Below are 25,845 nucleotides of genomic sequence, written 5' to 3'. Positions count from 1 at the left end.
GTACCTTTGTCATGCCAGCTGCATGTGACTTGTATGCCATGTTTGCCACAAATATACAGAGGCTAATGGGCCCCATACATCAGCAATCACAATTTATGGATTTCCAGATACAGGGATTTTTTGGCCAGATAAATGGATTTTACAATCTATCTGACTTTGCCCACACATTACAGATTTATTTCAGTGATCGGCAGATTTTTCCATCTAAAGATTGCATCTTCATATCTGGAAATTGCCCAATCGATTGTCATTTCAGCTGTTTATAATGTAAATAGATGAAGACGACAAATTGGGAATGCCCACACATATAAAAAAGATCTGCAGATAATACCAGATTATTAAACATGTTTAAAAACCTGATTAAGCAATGGATTGGCGATTTTTAATGGGATTGCCAAAAGGGGGAGCCCACACATCTAAAATTAATTGTGGCAATCATCTCCATATCTGAAAATTGTCACAATTAATTGCTGATGTATGGGGCCCTTAAATGACACTGATCTGTGCATTATAAAAAGCTGAAATCAGGCATACAGTACTTATCACTCTTAGAGAAACAGCTGGGAATAACACCAACAAGGACAGGAGGTGAGTACTGTAAGTATGGCTCATATCATTACCGATCTTTGGATTTTTACATACTGGAAAATATATTATCTGTACAAAAATGATTTTACGGTACGTTGCATTTTTAGTCAAATGCGTTAGAATAATCTATCGATAGTTTCAGCGATACTACTTTTTTATTAAAGTCACACACTTCTCATGCAAACATTTTTGTTTGGGATTTTGAAAACATGAGTGGGTAATACAGCGCACAAAGTATATTACTGTATGCTGGTTATAAAACTAAAAATGACAACTACATTTCATAGAGATCTCACGGGTACCCAGAAGAGCGGATCCCCCTTCCTCTTCCCAACGACTTCTACTGCTACACTTTTGAATGTAGCCTAAAATTGTAGCTTTGTACATCAAGCGAGAGGGTCATAATTGTGTCATTAGTTTGGCTTTCAGCGGTTTGGCACAAAAAAGTGGTCAAGTATGGATCAAAGGTTAAGAAAAAAACATTTTGTATCCCAAATGCACACGGAGTGAGAAAAATCAACATAATAATTAGATAATACAGAGATCTTGGTTGCATATATCTGCAGATATAGGGCTAAGCCCCCAGGCCATAGGTGTCTCTGTGTCACTGGGGGTCCCTAATATTGTGTATGGGTCTGGGGTGTGGGCCCCCAACATGCCGACACAGGCTGAGTACTCCAGGGCAGCACACAAATGAAAATTATTAGGGGTTAATAAGAAGCACATAAGTGCTATGTTAGGAGATGAAAGGTAAAATACAAAATATATACAATGTGATAGGGAAAATTATAAGTGTTAATAAAGTGTTAGGGTGTGCTGACCTGAAGCAACCCAGTCATACCACAACGGGGGGCACCACACCCCCAAACCAATCCCATAAACAATAAAAAATATGTCTGGGTCTAATCTGATAGCCCAGTGTAAGGCCACATGATAATGACTTACAACTTATGAGAGCCAGCTTACCTGGAGATACCCCTGGCTTCTCCAATGGCACTCTGGTGTCAGCAATCCCTCCTAATGCTGACCAATCTATGCCTCTCTCAACTACACAACACATTTGTTGCCAATAAATGTGTTGTGTAAGTATGGAAGTTGAAAGGGAGGAGTGGAGACCTGCACTGTTAGTCTGGTATGGAATGGTATAGGGCGTGAGCTAATGCGATCAAGATGATATATAGAAGGCAGAGTGGTAAGTCACATGGCAAATAATAATAAATGAAAATTATAATAAATAATGAGAATAAATAAGGAGTGTAATGTCTCATAATGGTTTTCTATGGCCACAATGCCAAACTCTAGAGACACCATATTTGCCTACTTTTAAAAATGATTTTCAGGGAGATTTGAGCAGGTAGTAGACTGTGCCGCAGCGCTGAGGGTGTGTGTCATGCTCCACCCAAAGGGTGTGTCTAACTCCACCTATGGGCATACCTATTGCAACTAAGGGGTGTGTCCTGCAATGGCAGGTGAAAACTCATACAATTGGGCCAGAATAAGCAATGAATGTTGCTGCATTCACTCTAGATCCTTTTACTGGAATCACAAAAAAATATGCAAATGCTAATTTTAGCCTACCCCTTGCATTCTAGTGTTCCCAACAATGTGCAATTCTTGAGATTCCCACCTTCTGTGCATGCTGAAACACCATCATGTCTGATATCACTGGCCACTTGCAGTAATTTTCTTGCAACACAGGGAATGGATTCACTGGAGGACAACTGCAAGACACTGCCCATAGTTCAGTTTCTCAAGTTCTGATTCCAGGTCTACAATATGCAATAGCACATTTGTAAGTACGCTCAGGGTAATAGATACACCATAGAACCGATCTGTGTTCTCATGAAGCTGTGGACGAGGCCGGTTCCCGGAACGTGGCCAGCGAGAGGAGATTGCAGTGACAGATTACAATTCACTATAGGGGTCCGCTGATTAGCAACGTGAAGCAGCAGCTCCACTTGACACAAAGCCCGGCCTCCTGCCACTGGTAAAACCAAAGATGGCCCTACCTTCACTCTACATGAAGAAACTACTCTGCTCCTAACCGCTACCCACAACCCCACATTGGCTATCATGATGCCCACACATGACATTGCCCATCCAGGCGCTGCTCCCCCCTTCCCCCCAGGGAATCCAGGCATGCACTAAAACCAGGAGGACCCGGATGATTTGTGGAGCAGCGGTAGGCTCATTCAAAAATCAGGAGCCTCCCGCTGAATGCTAGAGGATAGGCAACCCTGAACACTATAATGCAAGTGTCAGTAAAGTCAAATACATGTAGGATCCACACTGGTGTGTTGAGGTAACAGAGTCCTAAGTAAAGTGCCATCTGGATGTCTTCTGTATATAATAAGCCTTCATTTTACATACACAAAAGGTGAGACGTGCAATGTGCCGTGAAGACCCATGATAGGACAGTCGGAAGATCTCTCAAACCCGGAAGGTACTGTGTATGCGGGTGCCAGACGGTTTCCCGACAGTCGGAATCCCAACAGTCATTACCCCGATGTCGGGATCCTGACAGTCAAAACCCTGACACTCGGGGTCCTGACGGCCACCGGCTATTCTCCCTCATGGGGGCCCATGACCAATGTTCCCTCTAATTTTACGAAGGCTGTGTGCGGCAAAAGATTTTGGCTGCGCAACTTTGGAAGGAAATTTAAATTTTTGTGCGTCACATATATATAACAGGAAAATGACGTCCAGCATTTGTGTTAACTTTACTTCAAAATGATATTAAACATTTAAACATTCAAAACACAGCAAACAATGTAGTTACTGGGTGAAACACACATTAATTGAGTCCACAACTGCAAAAAGGGACCACTGCTGCTTTGTGCACTCTGTTGTAATGTCTGTGCGCACGCTCGTCGAGGTGTGTGTGCGCGCACAGCTTAGAGGGAACACTGTCCATGACCCCCATAGAGGGAGAAGAGAATAGGTGGCGAGAGCGCAGCGAGCCACCGTGCCCGCAGCATGGTGAGCACAGCGAGCCCGCAAGGGGCTTTGTTGCGCTCGCCATGCTGTCTGAGTCCGGCTAGTTGGGATCCTGACATCGGGCTAATGACTGTCGGGATCCTGACTGTCGGGACCATATACCACACCCGTGTATGCTGATTGAGAAATACGAGGAGGCGTTTTCCAGAGTATCGCTCACTGTACCACCAACAGGCAGGCAACAAAAGAGGGAGGACTGCATCCTCCCTGGACAATGTACACTGTACCACCAATTGGCAGTCATTGAAACAGGGAGGACTGCCTCTAGCCCTAGGCACTGTACACTGTAGTAGGGATGGCCATCGACCATCAATAATTTCAAATCATCAATGGTTTATGGCTGATGTAGAATAGTTTTGCCATCGATGGGGAAAAATCAGATGGTTTCCCTCCATCGATGGCAAGCATATCTGAATAGTTTTGTTTTTTCTCCCAGGCTGGGACATGAAGTATAGCTCCGACCCCGGCGCCCGTGAAGCCCCGTACCCAGAATCTGGATGACCATTGATAGGTAAAACCATCGATGGTCATCTTTTGCATAGTATACTACCATCGGACAGCTGCACTATTGCCATTGATGGAAATGGCAATGATGGCCATCCCTACTCTGTACCACCATAAATACAGAGACATAAGCACACACAGTGCAGCAGGAATTACCAGAGATGACCAAAGGACAATAACAAGCCATTGACAGCCAGACAGAGAGCCTGGCTGTATTCAGAGCACTGCAGGTCGCAGCTATTTGAAATAATAACCCTTTCACACAAGAAATTGCAGGGACTTTCCCGGGAATATGGTCCCAGGATATATATATAAATCACAAATACACTGGTGACTGGTGCGCAAGTCCTTTCTTTTTATATAAAATCCAATGTAAAATGCAGGTGGATCACGTACCACAGATGGCGGTTTCACACACCACTGATGTATATCGCATAGATGAGCCTCAGGTGGCACGGTCAGAGAGGTTACACTCTTTCAGGAATGATCAACGCCAGGCCACGCCCCAACGCGTTTCGTCACACGGACTTCGTATGTATGTGTGTATATATATATCCAGGGCTATTTTTCAGTAGGCTCCTGCAGGAACTGTGGCCCTTATTCTAGTTCACTCTTTCTGACAAAATATTTCTTAGATGGACAAAACTATGTGCCCTGCAGGCGAGGCAGGTGTTACTTGTGCAGAGATAATTAGATTTGGGTGGGGTTTTACACCTGCCTTACCTGCAGTGCACATGGTTTTGTCCATCTAAGAAATATTTTGTCAGAAAGAGTGAACAAGGGCCACAGTTCCTGCTGGAGCCTGCTGAAAAATAGCCCAGTATATATCTATATACAAACAAACAAACCCATGCTCGAAGTCCCTAGAATTGTGGGGCCCTAAGGCAGCTGTCTAGCAAGCCCATGCATTAAGACCCGGTAAGGGTATTAGATGTCCACAGAGGTCTGGTTTGTTTGATCTGAAATTGTGTGAACAGTCTCTACTTCTTACAATAGAATAAGAAGTATGCACTCAATGAAAGCATTAATCCCATAAAACACAGATGTATAACACCTCTAGGACTCCATTAATTAATGGTAGATGAATAATGTATCAATTCTACTTCACATCTATACCAGTAAGCACCCATAGATATCATAGCCATTGGGAAGGATGCTTTTATAGAGAGCTCATACATTTATTTATTCTATATAAAGGGAAAAGCCTCCACTGTAGATCATATCTCATTCCAACTGATATTTAGGGCATGTAATTTATCCCATCCCAGGATATTTTAACCACTTCAGTGGTACTCGCGTGAAAGAGCAGTAATGTTGAAGTCGTCAAACCCAGAAGTTCTCCATGCTGTTCTTTGCACTAATCTCCTGGCTGTTTGAGGTCAGGAAACCTCATAAATGAGCTTATGGTGCCATCTTGTGGCTTTCAACAGTATTGCTCAGTGTGCACCATTACTAAAGCTGAAAGTATCATATCATTACCACAGCCAGCAGTGTGTGCAATACAAAGTATCCAGTGTAATTCAAAGTATCCAGCTGAATAATAGCCAGAAGAAAGCAAATTTTTACTTTTATGTAATGCTGCTTTCCCGCTGCCAAGCCGTTTAAAGAACCGGTATTTTTAAATGGTATTTAAAACGGTATTCGCTTTCACAGTGAAACCGTTTAATACCCTCGTGTCCCCTGGTACCTGTCCTGTAGTACCTGCCAGCAGGTACCCTCACTTCCCCCCCCCCCTGCCCTGGTAACCTCCTCCACCGCCTGCCCTGGTACCTGGTACCCCCCCCCTGCCCTGGTACCCCCCTCCCCCCCTGCCCTGGTACCTCGGTACTAAATATAAATGCTAGACCTTTTAATATCATTGCTATATTGCATTTCTGAGGTTATTAGCATAATGATGGCCATTATTATCGGCTTGTCCACCACGTCCAGGTTACCTTAATAGGACAAGTCCCTAGCACTACTCTCCCGGGACAGGTACCAGGGGAGGGGGAAGACTAGTGTGGGATCCTAAATACCGTTTCAGAGCCATTCTCACTGCATAGAAAACGGCTCTGAAACGTGTAGGACTCTGCTTTTTAAACGTGTTGAAATACCGGTTATCTTTAACCGGTAAATCAACTCTGGCGCTTTCCCACTGCAGCCTTAAACGTTTAGAAATGGAAAAAAAATGGCAATATACCGTTTAAGACCTGCAGTGAGAAAGGGGCATAAGATGAATGTGTAGATGATTTTAGTCTTTCAGAAGAAAGTATCAGAATTTGTTTATATAATTTTGTTTATACACTCTGCCTTCATTGCAAAATATTCTGAAAACTCCTTATTGTATTCTTAAATACATTTTTGAAAGATGAGTTTTCATGATTAACTCATCATTTAAAAACCCACCCTGGGAGGGGTGACATGGTAATAATAACCCGCCCCTGGAGGGGTGACATGGTATTAATAATCCGCCCCGGGAGGCATGACATGCTAATAATAACCCACCCCTGGAGGGATGACATGGTGATAATTAACCGCCCCGGGAGGGGTGACATGGTAAGAAAAACCTACCACTGAAAGGGGTAGGTAAAGGTGATGTTGGTGTAAGTGAATGCTTTTACATGTGTACTTTATTAGAGATATTAGAGATATTACATTTTACACACAGATACACAACAATAGGATAAATGTGTGCTAGCATCAGCCGTTTATCTAACAGAAAGGCCGCTACAAATATGTGTGTACAGTATCATAAATGTAACAATGTAGCTCAGAAACAAGCACTATTCTTGTAGTAGTGTCTCCCTGCCATTAGCTCGTTCAGCAAGGGACTGTGCACATTCAACCACTTACGGTTAACTAACCGAGTCTGCCTGTCCAGTAACGCCATGGTAACTCTGGTGGGGGTAGTCAGCATATTAACACCTTATTCAGTAGATAGCACTAGCATCTGCCCTAAAGCAACTGCCCAATTCAGCCGTGGTTATTCAGGCAGGGATACCCGATATGCACTGGTCTTGCCAATATAAGTGACTCATTTGGCATGAATAGCATTATTGCCACTGATGGTTATTTATCCTAGTTTACCCATCCGGTCCCACCTTAGTGAATCTGACAGGGATGGGGATGGAGAAAGCAACTTAACAGTGCCCCGCTATGTCCAACCAATACCTGAGATGAGACAATGTCACTTTTGCCAAATTTAAATTGGTCACAGCTTTATGTATTACTTACATAATTACAACCAAACTAATCACAGGGCAAATACAGAGCAGCGGTGCATAAAGGTTCTCCGGATGTTGTACCACCTGGGGCATGCCTGTCCACCATGTGAGTATGTGACATGCCCTTTACCATTTTGGATCAGCTACTATCTATTCTTGGGGACATTGTCCGAATGATCCAGTTATTGTTATTTATTTATTCACAGATGGAGCCCCTCTCATGCTTGCAGGGGCTGGCGATAGAATAGCCAGACCCCTCCAGCCATCAGAAGGGGGCACTTACGCATGAAATGCACGCGCGCCCCGTTCGGACAGAGCTCCCCATTGGTCCCCACCGCCTTGCCGCCGGTCCCCGTCCGTTGCCACCGCCCCCCATAACCCTGCCCATCTTCCTGAAGTGGAGATGGACCGGGTTCCGCCACCCAGCCACTGACTGAATGGGACATGCGTGCGTGCGTGCGTGCGATATGCTCACATGTCCCAGTTTCATGGAGTCCCTCTCTGCCAGTGCTCGCCAGCGGGGACATTCTGGTGAGCGCCAGCAGTGACTGAGAGGGGCTCCATCTGTTTATGGCTGTGATGTATTTAACTTTTTTTATTATATGTCTACATAATTAAAATGTTTAAACCTATAGCACCTAGGCTTAGGAGTCCACACCCTCCTAATGCAGCTGCTTTGGTTTCTTTGACTGCACTTTCAGTGGATTGCTGCTTTCTTTCTTTTCTTTATGCAAAAGCAGTCAGTATTTACCCTGCATGTAAAAATATTACATGTATTTGGATCCCTTTCAGTGCAACATGGTTTGTCAAGGTAGAAATGAACTGGGTCTTTTCCTCACTCTGCTCAGAAGCAGGACCATAATGTATATCACACATTGGGCAGTGGTGCAAGATGGCCTCCCGGCAGTCAGGATTCTGACGTTCAGTAGACGTAGGATTCCCGATTGTTAAAAACCGGTATGTCTCACAGGGGCTATTCTCCATCCTGGGGTGGCCACGAACTCCATAGAGGGAGAATAGAACTTGTGATGAGTACAGTGAGCCACCGAGCCTGCAGCGTGGCAAGCACAGCTAGCCCACAAGGGGCAACGTAGCATTTGCTCTTTGTCCCAGCAATTGGGATTCCAACTGTGTTCTAATGACCATCAGAATCCCGACTATAGGGAGGTCACACCACACTCTTGTGCGGTATGTACTAAACAAAAAATGTGCTAAAAAACACATTGTCACGAAATGGGTGTGTGGAATCAGTCGTGACTGGAGTGGTCAGATGGTGGATTGATGGAGTGGTGCGGATCTCAGTAAGAGAGGCGTGACCAGCCGGAGATGGGTTAACACAAACAGGTTTATTGAAGGAACTCATATAACAGATAATGTAACCAGGATCAATACTTCTTGATTGGACAAATAATAACTAGATGCAAGTCTCTGATAAATAACAAGTAACAAAAGATAGCAGTCCTTTGCAAAAATAAACAAGATGGCAGTCCGTTCAAAATAAACAAGATATGTGCCGGTAGTTCTGGGAGGATAAGGCAATGTTCAGGATTTGAGTTTAGAGAAAAGGATACCTGAAAATTGGACAATTGGCTGACTGAAGATTGGACAATTGGATGACTGAAGATTGGACAATTGGATGACTGAAGATTGGACAATTGGATGACTGAAGATTGGACAATTGGATGACTGAAGATTGGATGGCTGGATGACTGAAGATTGGATGGCTGGATAACTAAAGATTGGATGGTTGAATGATTGCAGATTGGATGGCTGGGATCAGGATACAGCTGAATGACAGGATTACTGAAAGATTACAGCAGAGACGTAGCTCACAATAGCTGGATGCAGCTTGTAGCAGGCAGGTCAGGAAACTGGTATCAGGACAGGGTAGCGACTTGGTGTTGACACAGGAACAGGTGACGGAGATAACAGAACTGAAATGGCTGACTTGGCATATAACAAATAACTGAAGAAAACCGAGTATAAACACAGGAACTAGATGAGCAGGAACTGGAGCAGGAATTGGACCATTTGTGGACCAGACCGGGAGCGCTGGACCAGCCGGACAAGCAGAGCCTCTGGGAGCTGAACGCTGAAGACTCACGCAGGGATTCCAGGAAGCAGGCTTGAACTGCACAGAACATGCAGCAGGAAGACAAGTTGCTGAAGTCAGTTCTGCCTCTGTGAGCAGGATATTTATCCCCCCTGCCTTGTATTGATTGGAGGAAATGACAGAGAGTAATCTGCAATCTGAGGCAGGAATCCAGAATACTTCAGTCTGAACTAAACAGGTGAGCCACATGGAACAGGAGAGCAAAGGGTTACAGGTGATTCCAGCTTCTGCCAGGATTTCTATCAGGTGCAATCAATCAATGAACCAGCAATGCACAGACTGTCTGGCAGCATGAATGGAGTCAGACTGAGACACAGAGCAGAATCACCATACAGGTAAGCTTGACTAAGCAGATCTGTGACATTACCCCCTCCTTCAGGGTGGACTCCGGACACCTATGCCAGAACCTTCTTTGGAAGGGAGCTCAAGGTTAACGACGATGCTTCTTCTTTTTCTTAGATGAATGCTTTGATTTTTTTGAGGAAGGTGAAGCTTTAGGTTCTGCAAAACAGGCACCAGAGAGCACAGGACCTCCCAGGAAGGGAGTGGCATCATAATCAGAATCATACTCTGAATCTGAGTCTTGGTCTAAGGTCAGGATTGAAGACCTCTCAGTTGAATTGAAACTCCCTGAAGGACCACTGAGGTAGCATGAAGCGGAAGATCCAATACATATGGTGGGTATTGACGGGGCAGATTGCTTTTCAGAAGATGATCCTGGAGAATTGGACAGTCCAGAGGAACCAACACAATGGGTGGACATGGATGTGTACCCAATTCTAACGTCCATAGATTTGGGCATCAATAGACAATTTTTTGAAACCTTGGAGGTTCTAAGGCATTGTTGAGATGGCGCACAATCTTGGATGGATGGCAAAGAATGGTTGGTTTTGGCCACCGGATGACTTTTAACTGTAGTGGTGGAGGAATTCTTACAGGGAGTCTTTGAACCGAACCTTTCCACTACGGCCTTGGAGAAGGATGTCAGATCTCGAAGTCTGGAGTCGTTAGATTCATAAAGCGGACAAGCCCACTCCAAAGCTTCTCCTTTAAATGACAAAAACAGGTAACTGACGATGTTGGCTAGCGTGAGACCAGATGAAGGTTCGGTTTCCAATATAGACAAATATTGGTTCACCAGGGCTTCATAATGGACAAGATCCCCATCAAAATAGATGGGCGAATATTCTCTGCTTGAATCTTGAAATGGTTTTGATGGAATTGGGGCTTTGGAAGGCTTCAGCTGATCAAGAATCTTGGACTTTTTAGGAAAAACTGGAACCACGGAAGCCTCAGACACGGCGGGCACATTGAGTGTTTTGTGCATGGCAGACCCCTCGGATGCCTTGGGCAAGGCAGTCTGCACTGGAATAACTGGAACAACCTCAGGCCCGGAGGCCAGGACAGGTGTGTCCTCAGGCCCGGAGGCCAGGGCAGGTGTGTCCTCAGGCCCGGAGGCCAGGGCAGGTGTGTCCTCAGGCCCGGAGGCCAGGGCAGGTGTGTCCTCAGGCCCGGAGGCCAGGGCAGGTGTGTCCTCAGGCCCGGAGGCCAGGGCAGGTGTGTCCTCAGGCCCGGAGGCCAAGGCAGAGGTGTCCTCAGGCCCGGAGGCCAGGGCAGAGGTGTCCTCAGGCCCGGAGGCCAGGGCAGAGGTGTCCTCAGGCCCGGAGGCCAGGGCAGAAGTGTCCGACTCTCCTCCAGGGTCTCTGGTATACAGGACCCCCTCCTGGGACTGGACACTTGGAATTTCCCCCTCTTGGAGCTCGACACCTGGAATATCCCCCTTCTGGGACTGGACACCTGGATTCACCCCAACTTGGGACTGGACACTTGAAATCCCATTTTGGGGCTGGACACAGAAAGCCCTCTTCTGGGACTGGAGACAGTGAACCCCCTCTTGGGGCAGGAGACAGTGAACCCCCTCTTGGGGCAGGAGACTTTGAACCCCCTCTTGGGGCAGGAGACTTTGAACCCCCTCTTGGGGCAGGAGACTTTGAACCCCCTCTTGGGGCAGGAGACTTTGAGCCCCCTCTTGGGGCAGGAGACTGTGAGCCCCCTCTTGGGGCAGGAGACTGAGAGCCCCCTCTTGGGGCAGGAGACTGAGAGCCCCCTCCTGGGGCTGGAGACTGAGAGCCCCCTCTTGGGGCTGGAGACTGAGAGCCCCCTCCTGGGGCTGGAGACTGAGAGCCCCCTCCTGGGGCTGGAGACTGAGAGCCCCCTCCTGGGGCTGGAGACTGAGAGCCCCCTCCTGGGGCTGGAGACTGAGAGCCCCCTCCTGGGGCTGGAGACTGAGAGCCCCCTCCTGGGGCTGGAGACTCTGGACCCCCTTCTGGGGCTGGATACAGCAGACCCCTTCTTGAGACTGGAGAGGCTGAACTCCCCTCTGGGGCTGAAAAGGCTGAACCCCCTCTTGGGGCTGGAGACGGGATACTCGTTCTGAATCTTTAGCACAAGATACCTCTGCTGGGGCTGCGGTATTGGACAACTCTCCTGAGGTTGATGAGACGGACACATGCTTTTGGGCAGAAAATCCTGAGACTCCACCTCCAGTAATGGATACAGGAACCTTCCCAGGAGCTCTGTGGACAGCAGTAAAACCGTGTTTGGCCAAGATGATCTTTGTTCTAGGGCCCCAAGTATTAACTCGGGTTTCTTTCTGAGCTGTAACGGGAGGAATCTCCCCATTTCTGGGCAGACGGAGAGAACAATCTTCTATGAAATGGTCTGAACCACCACAATAGAAGCACAGGTCTAGCTGCCTGCGCCGCTGACGTTCCTCCTCAGACAGCTGGGCTCGTGGTCTGCTTTGTGGTATGTCCTTACAAGGCTTATGAGAGGACTTCTCAGGAGTACTTGGAAGTGTAGTGGAAGTTCCTTTGCGCACAGTTCCACTGGAAAGGGGTACCAAAGAACTGTCCAATATGGCGGAGACTACAGAAAAAATTTTAGATGGTAATTCCTGCAGTTGATTCAGTAACTGGTGTAAAACCTTTAATGTCTCTGATTCTGGCTCTTTAAAGGTCCAAGCAGAACCAGATTGCAGATGGCAAAGTAACGGACTTATGACAGACCCACTGTCCGCAGAAGCCTCATCGTCCTTCTTTGGAGTAGCCAGGGAGTCAGGGGGTAGAGGTGAAGAGGCCAAATGACATGCGGCTGCAGATGTGACACGTGAGGATTCATTAGCCGGCAAGGATTGCTGCAGCTTGCAAGAACAACCAGATAAGTCTTGCCAGAACTTTGTGAGTAAGAACTGAAGATCAATCTGTCTCTCCATGCTGGTACTGTGATCTAGACAACCCACACTTCTCACACTCTGATCACTGACCAAGTCCATGTGACTTCAGCAAACTGTCACGAAATGGGTGTGTGGAATCAGTCGTGACTGGAGTGGTCAGATGGTGGATTGATGGAGTGGTGCGGATCTCAGTAAGAGAGGCGTGACCAGCCGGAGATGGGTTAACACAAACAGGTTTATTGAAGGAACTCATATAACAGATAATGTAACCAGGATCAATACTTCTTGATTGGACAAATAATAACTAGATGCAAGTCTCTGATAAATAACAAGTAACAAAAGATAGCAGTCCTTTGCAAAAATAAACAAGATGGCAGTCCGTTCAAAATAAACAAGATATGTGCCGGTAGTTCTGGGAGGATAAGGCAATGTTCAGGATTTGAGTTTAGAGAAAAGGATACCTGAAAATTGGACAATTGGCTGACTGAAGATTGGACAATTGGATGACTGAAGATTGGACAATTGGATGACTGAAGATTGGACAATTGGATGACTGAAGATTGGACAATTGGATGACTGAAGATTGGATGGCTGGATGACTGAAGATTGGATGGCTGGATGACTAAAGATTGGATGGTTGAATGATTGCAGATTGGATGGCTGGGATCAGGATACAGCTGAATGACAGGATTACTGGAAGATTACAGCAGAGACGTAGCACACAATAGCTTGTAGCAGGCAGGTCAGGAAACTGGTATCAGGACAGGGTAGCGACTTGGTGTTGACACAGGAACAGGTGACGGAGATAACAGAACTGAAATGGCTGACTTGGCATATAACAAATAACTGAAGAAAACCGAGTATAAACACAGGAACTAGATGAGCAGGAACTGGAGCAGGAATTGGACCATTTGTGGACCAGACCGGGAGCGCTGGACCAGCCGGACAAGCAGAGCCTCTGGTAGCTGAACGCTGAAGACTCACGCAGGGATTCCAGGAAGCAGGCTTGAACTGCACAGAACATGCAGCAGGAAGACAAGTTGCTGAAGTCAGTTCTGCCTCTGTGAGCAGGATATTTATCCCCCCTGCCTTGTATTGATTGGAGGAAATGACAGAGAGTAATCTGCAATCTGAGGCAGGAATCCAGAATACTTCAGTCTGAACTAAACAGGTGAGCCACATGGAACAGGAGAGCAAAGGGTTACAGGTGATTCCAGCTTCTGCCAGGATTTCTATCAGGTGCAATCAATCAATGAACCAGCAATGCACAGACTGTCTGGCAGCATGAATGGAGTCAGACTGAGACACAGAGCAGAATCACCATACAGGTAAGCTTGACTAAGCAGATCTGTGACATTCATTTTCTGAGTCATTACTGCATTTCCACATGCACCAAACCCCCTCTGCTGGGACAAACCCCCTCTGCTGGGACTCTGTCACAAACAGTAATGCCAGCTGTAGCCTATGTGCTTCTCTCTGCAAAACTGTGATGGATCAGCATTAATCTGGTGCGTCTTCCGGGCCAGCTGCACTATACCTGATATGTGTAGAGATGCCAGGCAGTCCGTGTAGAGATGCCGGGCAGCCCATGAAGAGACACCAGGCAGTCCTGCTGGAGAAGTGGCTCTGGGGGGTGCCCTCCTCCGGGCAGAAGTCTGCGACGTCTGTACCTTCAACCCTACCTAAGCACCGGGATCTGCAGGATCATAATGGCCAGGGCATCCTCCTCTCGGGATGTACCACAATTGCTTAGTACAATCCCGCCCATTGACATACTACTGATAAAGGTACATGTTAGGTGGTGCATGTAAACAATGTGGATTTTATTCAGTTCCGAGCAAAAAAAGAAAAAAAAAAAGGGAGCGATTTGCTCCTTAACAAAAACATGTTGCACTGTAGGTAGGACAGAATTAAAATGTGCTTTCATTTGTATCTATTTCTTTGTAGACCTCAAGGTTGGATTTATTCTATATGGCATATACAAAGTGACTGTAACGTACTGTATGTTCTTAACATTTCTAGAATCCCAAAATTATGGCAAAATTTGTGATACTGTTTGCAGCTGTGGCCCTCATCTGCCTTGTGCAATCTGTGAAAGCAGAAAAGTAAGTAGTGATATTTATTGACCAATGTTCAAAATTGTTTCAATTAAGTTTACTCTAATTTTTAAACTCCATAAAATTTGTTGAGAACATACTGCCGATATTCGGATTTTTGCATAAAGTAAACATCAATGGCTTACATATGAATACAATGGTGGGGGAACTGGACATGTCACCCCATTTTGTTGGTCCTCAATGCAGACTTCCTGGAAACTGCTGGAAGGAGACTTCTGCTGAACAGTCTGAGTAAAGCTGGGTACGCAGTCCAGTGGCGTGCAGTGGGGTCAGGCAGGTGAGGCATAGCCTTTCCTGTCATACTAGCGCATATACCGGTGTTTTGAATTGATAAAGTATGTCAAAAATACAAATAGTTTATAACAAAATTCTTATTTTTATTATTCTAATCATTTTTATAGTCCAAACGCTGGAGTAAAAAGTCTATGGCAGGTGAGGCAGTGCCAGGGACTCTTTAGCCATTTACCTCACTGCACGTCCATGGACTATGCACTATACGATATACTCCATAAGTAATATCATTAGCTATATACTTTGAACTCGCAGGCAAAAAATATAGTTCATACACACTCAATGATATTGCTAACAATATTGTCTCCGCTGGGAACATGCAGGCATTGATGATATAGTCACAATTTGACTGCAAGTTCAGATGACACCCCCCAACAGCAGGAGTGTGCATTGTTAATGATTTACAGTAGGCCCTCATTCTGATTTGATTGGTCCCCTGCGTGTCTGCATGGGGGGGGGGGGGCGATGTTTGTGCCCTGTACATGCTCACATTCTCATATGGTAGCAAACATGGATGCTAAAATGATTAGATAGTGTATACATCTCTCTCTCTCTCTCTCTCTCTCTCTCTCTCTCTCTCTCTCTCTCTCTCTCTCTCTCTCTCTCTCTCTCTCTCTCTCTCTCTCTATATATATATATATATATATATATATATATATATATATATAGATAGATAGATAGATAGATAGATCGATCTATATATATATATATATATTTATTATAACAAATATGCACTCTGCAGTGTAATATTTAGAGGTGCACAGTCCATAAATCAATAGTCAAAAACTACCCTTACCCAACCATGTCAGATAAGAGAGTAAAGGACCAGCACACAGTTTCATGAAGAAAAAAACTATATTAGAAAAGTTCCATATCCAAATAATACATCACATGTGTGCAGCAGACCCCTGGGTCAATCACAATGTTCCAAGAGGGGTTTGATGATGGTTGTAGGGTGGAGATGGGTACCTTAAACATAATCCTCGATAGGCAGCCCTGAGAGCCGTGATAACACATGGGTCCAGGAACTTATCCCAGGTCCAATGTGTTATAGCATGAAAGCTGGTAATTTTGCTCCTGAAATAAATGGGTTTTAATTGAATAGCCCAATAATGATCCTTGGGCAAAAAACAGCCTTTTTTTCCAGGAGAAAAAAAGTGCTTATTGATACCCACCATACTGTACATTGGTTATTTTTAAGTGGGACTTCAAAGTAACATAGATGTGACTGTTTTGCTCTTTGTAATCTTATGTTTTATTTACTAGGTATGTAAATATAAGAACACAATTAAATAAGTTTGATTCTTCATCTTTACAGACCTGGGCTTCATTTTAACTACTGTAGCTAGATGTTATTGTCCATGTTTTCTAACCATTGCAACCTAACAGCACATAGATTTTGAAATCTTTATTACCTGATAAATAGTTGTCAAAACGCCAAAGACGATCCACCCTGGTATTATTCAATATCATGGGGGAAAGGTCTAAAATGAATGGGGCCTACACAAGTAGCGATTTTGTGACATTTTCTAACCTGACTTAATTTGACTAGATCACTTAGAAAATTACCCTTCATCACTCTGTATCTAGGGGCCATAGCGATGGTCAGGGCCGGATTAACAATGGGCCTGATGGAGCTACAGCTCCAGGCCCACTCTACAAATAGGCCCTTTTTGTAGCTGAGGGCCAGGGCTTTCCAACAAGCCCAGCCCCGCGTCGCTAGCCCCCCGGGAACCGGAGATACCGCCAGGCAAACCTGGAACCTTTTCCCCATAGGATAACATGGGACCCGCTAATTCCAACCTCCACCCGGTTCCAGCGGCTGCCAGTTCCCCCTCCGGCATCACAGAAGCTCGAGGTTGATCTCAGTCGAGCCCAAATCCCTGGGCCTTCAATCTGATACGTGGTCCATATGGGTTCATTGGTTCTAAAGATATTGCGGGCAAACCAATTTTTTTTCAGTTCTGAAATGTAATTTCATGGCTGTTCATGTTGTTTGAGGACAGATTTATCTGGAACCAAACGGCCCAGTTTCACGGGACCAAAATCATTCGAAGCCTACATGTAAATGGGTCCAGGGCCGTCTTTCCCATTGAGGTGAATGGGCAGTTGCCCAGGGGCCCAAGGATTGTAGGGGCCCAGCCCAATGGAGAACACGACACACGCTGGGAAATGGCGGTGGGCGGCGGGGATGCGGTCAGCGGCAACTCAGCAGTAGCGGCAGTGATCAAGGCAGCAGGGAACTGAAATCTTAATGTAGCGATCTGGAGGGCGTGTGGCAGGGATCCAGGCAGCAGCTGTCAGTGGGGACGGCGGTGATCCGTGCAGCGGGAGGCTTGATGTAGCAATCTGGGCAGCATGTGTCGGGGATCCTCCGGGCAGCAGCGACTCAGACCTTGATGTAGCCCTATTTGCCTCCGGGCGGGAATCGCTGCTGATTTTGAAAAGTCTGGCCGGTCGCTGATTGGCCGGATGCTCAGCCAATCAGTGTCCGGCCAGTATTTTCAAAATCTGCAGCCCTTCCCGCCCAGCAGCAAATAGCGCTACATCAAGTTCTGAGCGAGCTGCCTGGACAGACAACGCTGACAGCTGCTGCCCGGATCCCCAACACACACCGCTACATCAAACTCCCAGCCCCACCGCTGCCTGGATCACCGCCGCCACCGATGAGTAGCCGCTGCCTCTGCCTGGACAGATGCCGCTGACAGCTGCTGCCCGGATCTCCCGCCACACTAAAAATTATTTTGCCCAGGGGCCCACTAGATTGTTAAGACGGCCCTTAATGGGTCAGTTGGTTCCGAAGATATAGCTGGTTGTTTAAAGGGGGGAGGGGTGGTTTTCTCTCCCCCTCACGCCAGAAAATGCAGGGACTAGGCTGGTGTAAAAGAGGCCAGTCCGGGAATGTCTCTGAATGATCCTGGGACCATATTCCCGGGTAAGTCCCTGCATTTTCTGGTGTGAAAGGGGTATTATTTCAAATAGCAGTGCTCTGAATACAGCCAGGCAGCCCCCTGCTCTCTGCCCGGCTGTCAATGGCTGTCATTTCTGCCCAGCGGCTGTCCCCAAGTTACCACGAGCATTTATCCCCCTTGGAAATGAGCATGTAATCCCACATGGCAATGAGCATGGAACCCCTGGCAATGAACATGGAACCCCTGGCAATGAACATGTAGGTAAGCAACACTTATGTAGCATAAATTTTAATAGGCATTATGGTGTTTGGCATAATACGTAATGGAGATTATGGTGTGTGTTTTACCATGTAATGGGCATTATGGTGTAAATTTTTAATGCGCGTCATTGCCTCTATTTATGAAGCATATTGTGCATTATTGCTCAATCTGTTTGGTATAGTGCAGGCATGTCCAAACTATGGCCCTCCAACTGTTGTGAAACTACAAGTCCCATCATTCATTGCCACAGTTTTGCTATTAGGGAATGCTAAAAATATGTCAAGGCATGCTGGGATGTGTAGTTTCACAACAGCTGGAGGGCCACTGTTTGGATATGCCTGGTGTAGTGTATTTTGGCTCAATCCATGTGGCACAATGTAAATTTTGCCTTAATCTGTGTGGCATAACGTGAATTGTGACTCAATCTGTGTGCCATAGTGTGAATTTTGTCTCATTCCATGTGGCATAATGTGTAAGAGGCAAGTACAGTATAAGGGGGTTACTATTGTGTTGCATGATTTGTATAAGGGGTATATGGTGTGGTAAACTTAGGTGACCAGATAAAAGGTGCTGAAATGTTGTCTACCAAGTTTCGGCTTTCAGTATTTTTTTTATGACTGCAGTGCCGCCTCACCCCGCAAGTATCTTAGTACATTGACTTCCTGCGGGTGCACCATTGGAGTGCACCCACCAATATACTGTATCTCCCTGCATTTTTCTTATGCCAGCCCCCTGCCTCTTCCAGGCATATATAATTAGTTGAAAGTAGTTACACAAATACAGACACACCTATGAGCAGTCCACCCAACCAGAACACAGGTCACGCCACCCACATTATTAGGTGCTGGCCACAACCCCTATTATTGCACATAATAGGCCCTTGATCATTCAGCTCCAGGCCCATTTAGACCTTAATCTGGCTCTGGCGATGGTGATTCACAGCCCTGCACCTCACTACATGCAGTATAAATCTAGGTAGATCGCCAGTGTTCTCACCAGAGAACACTGGCCCTGCCAGATCATTGACACATCGATGGTCATCGCTGTGTGCTGAGCGATCTAGCATCCCTCAGATTGCTGGCACACGTTGCTTCTTGTGCAGGCTTCATTACTCACTTTCATAGCTTGACTTGTTTTTTTCAAAGCTGAAGAAGAGTATGTTTGTAAGCTAGAGTTGGGCTGCTGCTGACGCTACAGCATTCTGTCTCTGAGGGAACGAGAATGAAGAGCAAGCATCTGCTACCCCTCACTGAGTCTGGCGGACAATCACTAACTGCAGCTGCGGGTCCATGACATCTGATTGGCTGGCAACACATTTGAAATGGTTTGGGTCAGCAGGGGCTATTACAGCACCACAATATTTGACAAAATACCTGCAGTAAATTGGTATAATCAGCTGGTGACATGATTTGTCAGTTCCACTGATCAAATGTTAAATAAACATACAAGCTTTATTAAAAATTTGACTCACACTGTAACAATGACCTTTATTAGATAGCAATGACTGTTTGTGGCTGTTAGGGTCGCCGGGTGTCCTCGCCACCCCTGACTCCGTTGTCACCGACTGAAATTGGCGGAGGCGTGCTTAGCTAGGCTTCACCTTTAATAGCCGCGTTCGGCAGAGCCCGTTAGTCAGGCTCCGCCCCCGATGCCACCAGGTCTTATGGATGACAACGCCGCCGCCAAGGTCAAGGATTAACAAGGGGCAAACCTAGCTAAAACCCGGAGGCGAGGACTGACCAGCTCCCGAAGGGGTGATGTAAGGATACCACTACTATAGGGAAATAACAGGAAGCCTGGACAAAAGTATACCAAGGAAAGGATACCCAGGAATTACTAGGGGTCTGAACCCAGGCAGGGTGCAGTCCCAAACACACCAGTGGAACAATACACAGTGCAGCTGATATAATAATGACAGATGACCAGAACCCTAAACAGGGAGCTGCCTATGCATACAGGTGTAACAATACACAAAGCTGACACAATAATAATAAATGACTCTGACTCCCGAACTGGGAAGTGCCAAGGCACACAGGTGTAACAATACACAAAGCTGACACAATACCGACAATAACAACCCAGCACAAAGTAAGAGAATTCCCACTTATCTGAGAGGATGGAATACTGCAGATAATGGGATGATCCACTCGGCTGGAGCTGCACGGGGAGGTAAGGACCAAGACTGGACGAAGAGCTGACAAGGCAGGATAATCACAGCAGGACCTGGAACCAGGAACACTCTGAGAAGCAAGAGCTATAACCGGCGCCAAACAGTCCCATCCCTGCGTTTAAATAGGGACTGGGACAAATGGCTGCCGGAGCTCAGAAATGTCTCCTATTGGCAGCGTGTGAACCCTCCTCCTCCGTACGGCTGCCTGGCGTCCCCCCGTCGCCTAGGCAACCGTTGAAGCCGAGGAGGAGGAGGCGGTGCCTGGATTCCGGCCGCCGAGTGAGCGCCCGGGGAGTGATGCGGGCTAGTGACGCGGCGGCATCTCCTGGTGACGCCGCGGCGCACCAACATGACGCGGCCGCGTCCATGTTGCTTAGCAACATGTACGTCGCGCCGTACAGAGGCCGCCGGAGCAGCGCTAGCGCTGCCCGGCCGGTCTCTGACAGTACCCCCCCCTTGAGGAGGGGTCACCGAACCCTTACAGCCAGGCTTAGAAGGAAATCTTTTAAAGAATTCAGACTTTAATCTGGGAGCATGAAGCAAACTATCGGGCACCCAAGATCTCTCTTCGGCCCCGAAACCTTGCCAGTGAACCAGGAATTTTAATTGGCCCCGAGAAACTTTGGAATCCAAGACCCGTTCGACCAGAAACTCTTCATGGCCCTGAACCATAACTGGCTTACAAGTCTGCCTAAAGTGAGACGATGGCGAGACGGGTTTGAGCAGGGAACAGTGAAAGACATTATTGATTCTTAAGGACCTGGGTAACTGTAGCCTGAAGGCTACTGGATTGATTTGTTTGATAATGTGGAATGGACCAATGAATTTAGGTCCTAGTTTAGGACATTTCTGGCGAATTTTAATATGACGAGTCGACAACCAGACCCTTTGGCCCACCTTAAAACGACATGGTCTCTTGTGTCTATCAAAAAAGACTTTAGACCGTGCTGAGGACTGTCTAAGAGCGAGGTGGACTTTCTTCCAAGCCTTTTTTAAAGCAGACACCACAGCGGAGGGAGAACGAAATTTCTCCCCAGGAATATCGAATGAATTACATTTGGGATGAAAGCCAAAATTGCATAAAAAAGGCGAGCTCTTAGACGCCACATGGTAGGCGTTATTATAGGAAAATTCGGCCAATGGTACCAGATCTGCCCAATTGGTCTGACATTTAGACACAAAGCAACGTAAATATTGCTCTAGAGCTTGGTTGACTCTTTCCGTCTGTCCATTGGACTGTGGATGATATCCGGAAGAGAGACTGACCTGTATCCCTAGACTAGAGCAAAAACATCTCCAAAACCGGGCCACAAACTGGGAACCTCTGTCCGACACTATGTCCACAGGGAGACCGTGAAGCCTGAAGATGTGAATAATGAATAACTGGGCTAACTCCCTGGCAGTGGGGAGTTTAGGCAGAGGAATGAAATGTGCCATCTTACTAAACCTATCTACCGTAACCCAAATGGTAGTAAAATGGGCGGATGAGGGAAGGTCAACAATAAAATCCATGGAAATATGGGACCAAGGTTTTTCCGGAATAGACAAAGGAAGAAGTTGACCCACAGGAGAAGATCGAGAGGACTTATGCTGAGCACAGATGAAGCAAGAGGAAACGAAGTGGGAAACGTCCTGCTTCATGGTGGGCCACCAAACTGCTCGGGACAGATGTTCCAGGGTTTTGGTGATTCCTAGATGACCAGTGACTTTACTGGAGTGAAAATCTCTGAGGACCCGTTCTCGAAGGTTCTTGGGCACAAAAAGACGATCCTGAGGAGTGTCCTGAGGAGCTGAGGATTGAGAGTCAAGAATACGAGAAGCCAAATCTTGGGTCAATCCTGCCATGATGATCGAGGACGGAACTATGGGAGTTTCATCCATTTGACCACTTTGAGTGGTTAAAAAACTCCGGGAAAGCGCATCTGCTTTGGTGTTCTTAGGACCAGGTCTAAAGGTGATGATGAATCGAAACCTAGTAAAAAACAAGGCCCATCGCGCTTGTCGCGGATTCAAACGTTTAGCCGACTCGATATAGGCCAAGTTTTTATGGTCCGTAAGTACCGTTATGGTATGCCTCGCTCCTTCCAGCCAATGCCGCCACTCCTCAAAAGCCCATTTGATGGCCAAAAGTTCCCGATTACCCACGTCATAGTTCTTTTCTGCTGCCGAAAATTTGCGAGAAAAGTACGCACATGGATGAACTTTTTGGTCATATTCACTCTTCTGAGAGAGGACCGCCCCAGCCCCTATATCCGAGGCATCGACCTCTATCAAGAATGGACTCCTGGGATCAGGGTGATGGAGAATGGGAGCTGAACAAAAAGCACTCTTTAACTTCTTGAATGATTCCATGGCCTGCGGGGACCAATTCTGGGGATCCGACCCTTTACGGGTCAACTCGACGATGGGAGCCACAATATCAGAAAAGGACCGAATGAACTTCCGATAGTAATTGGCAAACCCCAGGAATCTTTGAACCGCCTTAAGGTTGGAAGGCCGAGCCCAAGACAGGATGGCCTGCACTTTACATGGATCCATAGAGAAGCCTTTGGGTGAGATAATATAGCCAAGAAAAGAGATCTGAGGAACTTCGAATTCACACTTCTCTAACTTGGCGTACAACTGATTCTCCCGCAGTTTTTGCAAGACCATGCGGACATGTTGCCGATGCTCAGAAAGATTTTTAGAAAAAATCAGAATATCATCAAGATATACAACTGCAAATAAGCCCAGGAACGGACGAAGCACCTCGTTAATAAAATCCTGAAACACTGCGGGAGCATTGGCCAACCCAAAAGGCATCACCAGATATTCATAGTGGCCTGAGTGGGTATTGAAAGCTGTCTTCCACTCGTCTCCCTGTCGAATTCTGATGAGATTGTAGGCTCCCCGCAAGTCAATTTTGGAAAAAACAATAGCCTCTCGAATCTGATCAAACAAAACAGAAATGAGAGGCAATGGGTAAGAATTTTTTATGGTGATCTTGTTTAAAGCTCTGTAGTCAATACATGGGCGTAATGATCCATCCTTCTTCTCTACAAAGAAAAAACCCGCCCCCACGGGGGACTTAGAAGGACGGATAAAACCCCTTTCGAGACTCTCTTTGATATACAGGTCCATGGCCTGTGATTCTGGACCCGAAAGGGCATACAATCTTCCCTTGGGAAGTCTAGATTTGGGGACGAGATCAATGGCGCAGTCAAAAGGCCGATGTGGAGGTAATGTTTCAGCCTCTTTTTTGGAAAATACATCTGAATAATCCCTATAAGAGAGGGGTAACGAAGGAGAGACCAGGCGAGTAACCCGGAGGGGTAACGAAAGACATTTATCAATACAACAAGACCCCCATTGAGTGATCTCTCCTGAAGCCCAATCTATACAGGGATTATGTTCCCGTAACCACGGCAAACCTAAGACTAATGGAGCCCAGGGACATTGGAAGAGATAAAAAGAAATCTCCTCAGAATGCAGCGCTCCCACTGAGAGTCTTACAGGAGGAGTGTGTGAGGTAACACTGCCATTGGAGAGCGGGAGACCGTCCAGACCACAAACAGAAAGGGTGCTCCCAAGGGGAAGGGGATCGAACCCTAGCGAGTTGGCCAAGTGAACATCCATGAAATTACCGGCCGCGCCGCAATCCAAAAAGGCAGGAACCTCAAACACCTGACCACCAAAGGAAACAGTAACTTGCATGATAATCGAGTCTATGGGGTTAAAGCGAGATAGGCCCAAGTGAATCCCCCCGAATTCACCTAGGCCCTGTCTTTTCCCGCCTTCAAGGGACAAACCAAAGCACGATGACCCTGTCCCCCACAATAAAGGCATAAACCCTTGAGCCTCCTGCGATTCTTTTCAGAGGTAGAAAGACGGGTTGCTCCTATCTGCATGGGTTCTTCTCTGGTAACCTCCGAAGAATCCCCAGAGGCAGATGAGGGGAGCACCCCCGACTCTCTTTCTCTTTGGCGTTCCCGAAAGCGCCGGTCTACACGAATGGACAATTGCATGATCTCATCCAGAGAAGTGGGAGTGGGGTAATGAACCAGAGCATCCTTGAGATATTCTGCCAGACCAATCCTAAACTGACTACGTAACGCTGGATCATTCCAGCCTGAATCTATGGCCCATTTCCTAAAATGGGTACAATAAACCTCGGCAGTTCCTGGCCCCTGCCGCAGTGCACGGAGATTAGCTTCAGCAGATGCGGCCCTATCTGGGTCGTCATACAATAGCCCCATTGCCTTAAAAAAGGAATTAACCGAGGAGAGAGCCTCATCTGTAGCAGGTAGGCCGAACGCCCACGTCTGAGGATCCCCCTGGAGGAGAGAAATAATAATACCCACACGTTGGGCCTCAGAGCCAGAGGACAGCGGTCTGAGCCTAAAATATAGCTTACAGGCCTCCCTGAAGTTATAAAATTGCAGACGATCCCCAGAGAAGCGATCTGGGAGATTTATCTTTGGTTCAGGGTTTCTTGCGGAGGATAAGGCCCCATGTACCCTCTCCTCATGTGTGTTAACCCTGAGTGTAAGCTCCTGCAATCTTTGGGTAATAGTGTGCATTTGACCCACCAAATTGTGGGTTGCGGCCTGTTGGGCAGGGTCCATGGCTGATCACCGGGACTCCCTGAGTAGTGTGTTTGGCCGGTTATAATGTTAGGGTCGCCGGGTGTCCTCGCCACCCCTGACTCCGTTGTCACCGACTGAAATTGGCGGAGGCGTGCTTAGCTAGGCTTCACCTTTAATAGCCGCGTTCGGCAGAGCCCGTTAGTCAGGCTCCGCCCCCGATGCCACCAGGTCTTATGGATGACAACGCCGCCGCCAAGGTCAAGGATTAACAAGGGGCAAACCTAGCTAAAACCCGGAGGCGAGGACTGACCAGCTCCCGAAGGGGTGATGTAAGGATACCACTACTATAGGGAAATAACAGGAAGCCTGGACAAAAGTATACCAAGGAAAGGATACCCAGGAATTACTAGGGGTCTGAACCCAGGCAGGGTGCAGTCCCAAACACACCAGTGGAACAATACACAGTGCAGCTGATATAATAATGACAGATGACCAGAACCCTAAACAGGGAGCTGCCTATGCATACAGGTGTAACAATACACAAAGCTGACACAATAATAATAAATGACTCTGACTCCCGAACTGGGAAGTGCCAAGGCACACAGGTGTAACAATACACAAAGCTGACACAATACCGACAATAACAACCCAGCACAAAGTAAGAGAATTCCCACTTATCTGAGAGGATGGAATACTGCAGATAATGGGATGATCCACTCGGCTGGAGCTGCACGGGGAGGTAAGGACCAAGACTGGACGAAGAGCTGACAAGGCAGGATAATCACAGCAGGACCTGGAACCAGGAACACTCTGAGAAGCAAGAGCTATAACCGGCGCCAAACAGTCCCATCCCTGCGTTTAAATAGGGACTGGGACAAATGGCTGCCGG

General features: G+C 46.9%; 1 long non-coding RNA gene across 1 annotated transcript in view; it reads left to right on the top strand.

The window, feature by feature from the left end:
- Positions 1–13,790: 13,790 nt before the first annotated feature.
- The window catches only part of LOC146058822 (uncharacterized), a 36,008-nt gene continuing 23,953 nt past the window's right edge, over positions 13,791–25,845 (top strand). Inside the window, exons 1-2 of the long non-coding RNA XR_014469975.1 lie at positions 13,791–13,968; positions 14,663–14,745. This is a non-coding gene — a long non-coding RNA (uncharacterized LOC146058822). The remainder of the gene's footprint in view (positions 13,969–14,662; positions 14,746–25,845) is intronic.

This window comes from Crinia signifera, chromosome 2 (assembly GCF_055691185.1).
Source record: "Crinia signifera chromosome 2, ASM5569118v1, whole genome shotgun sequence".
Lineage (NCBI taxonomy): Eukaryota > Metazoa > Chordata > Amphibia > Anura > Myobatrachidae > Crinia > Crinia signifera.
Note: the sequence above shows the minus strand (reverse complement) of the source record. Positions and strands in the feature narration are given on the sequence as shown.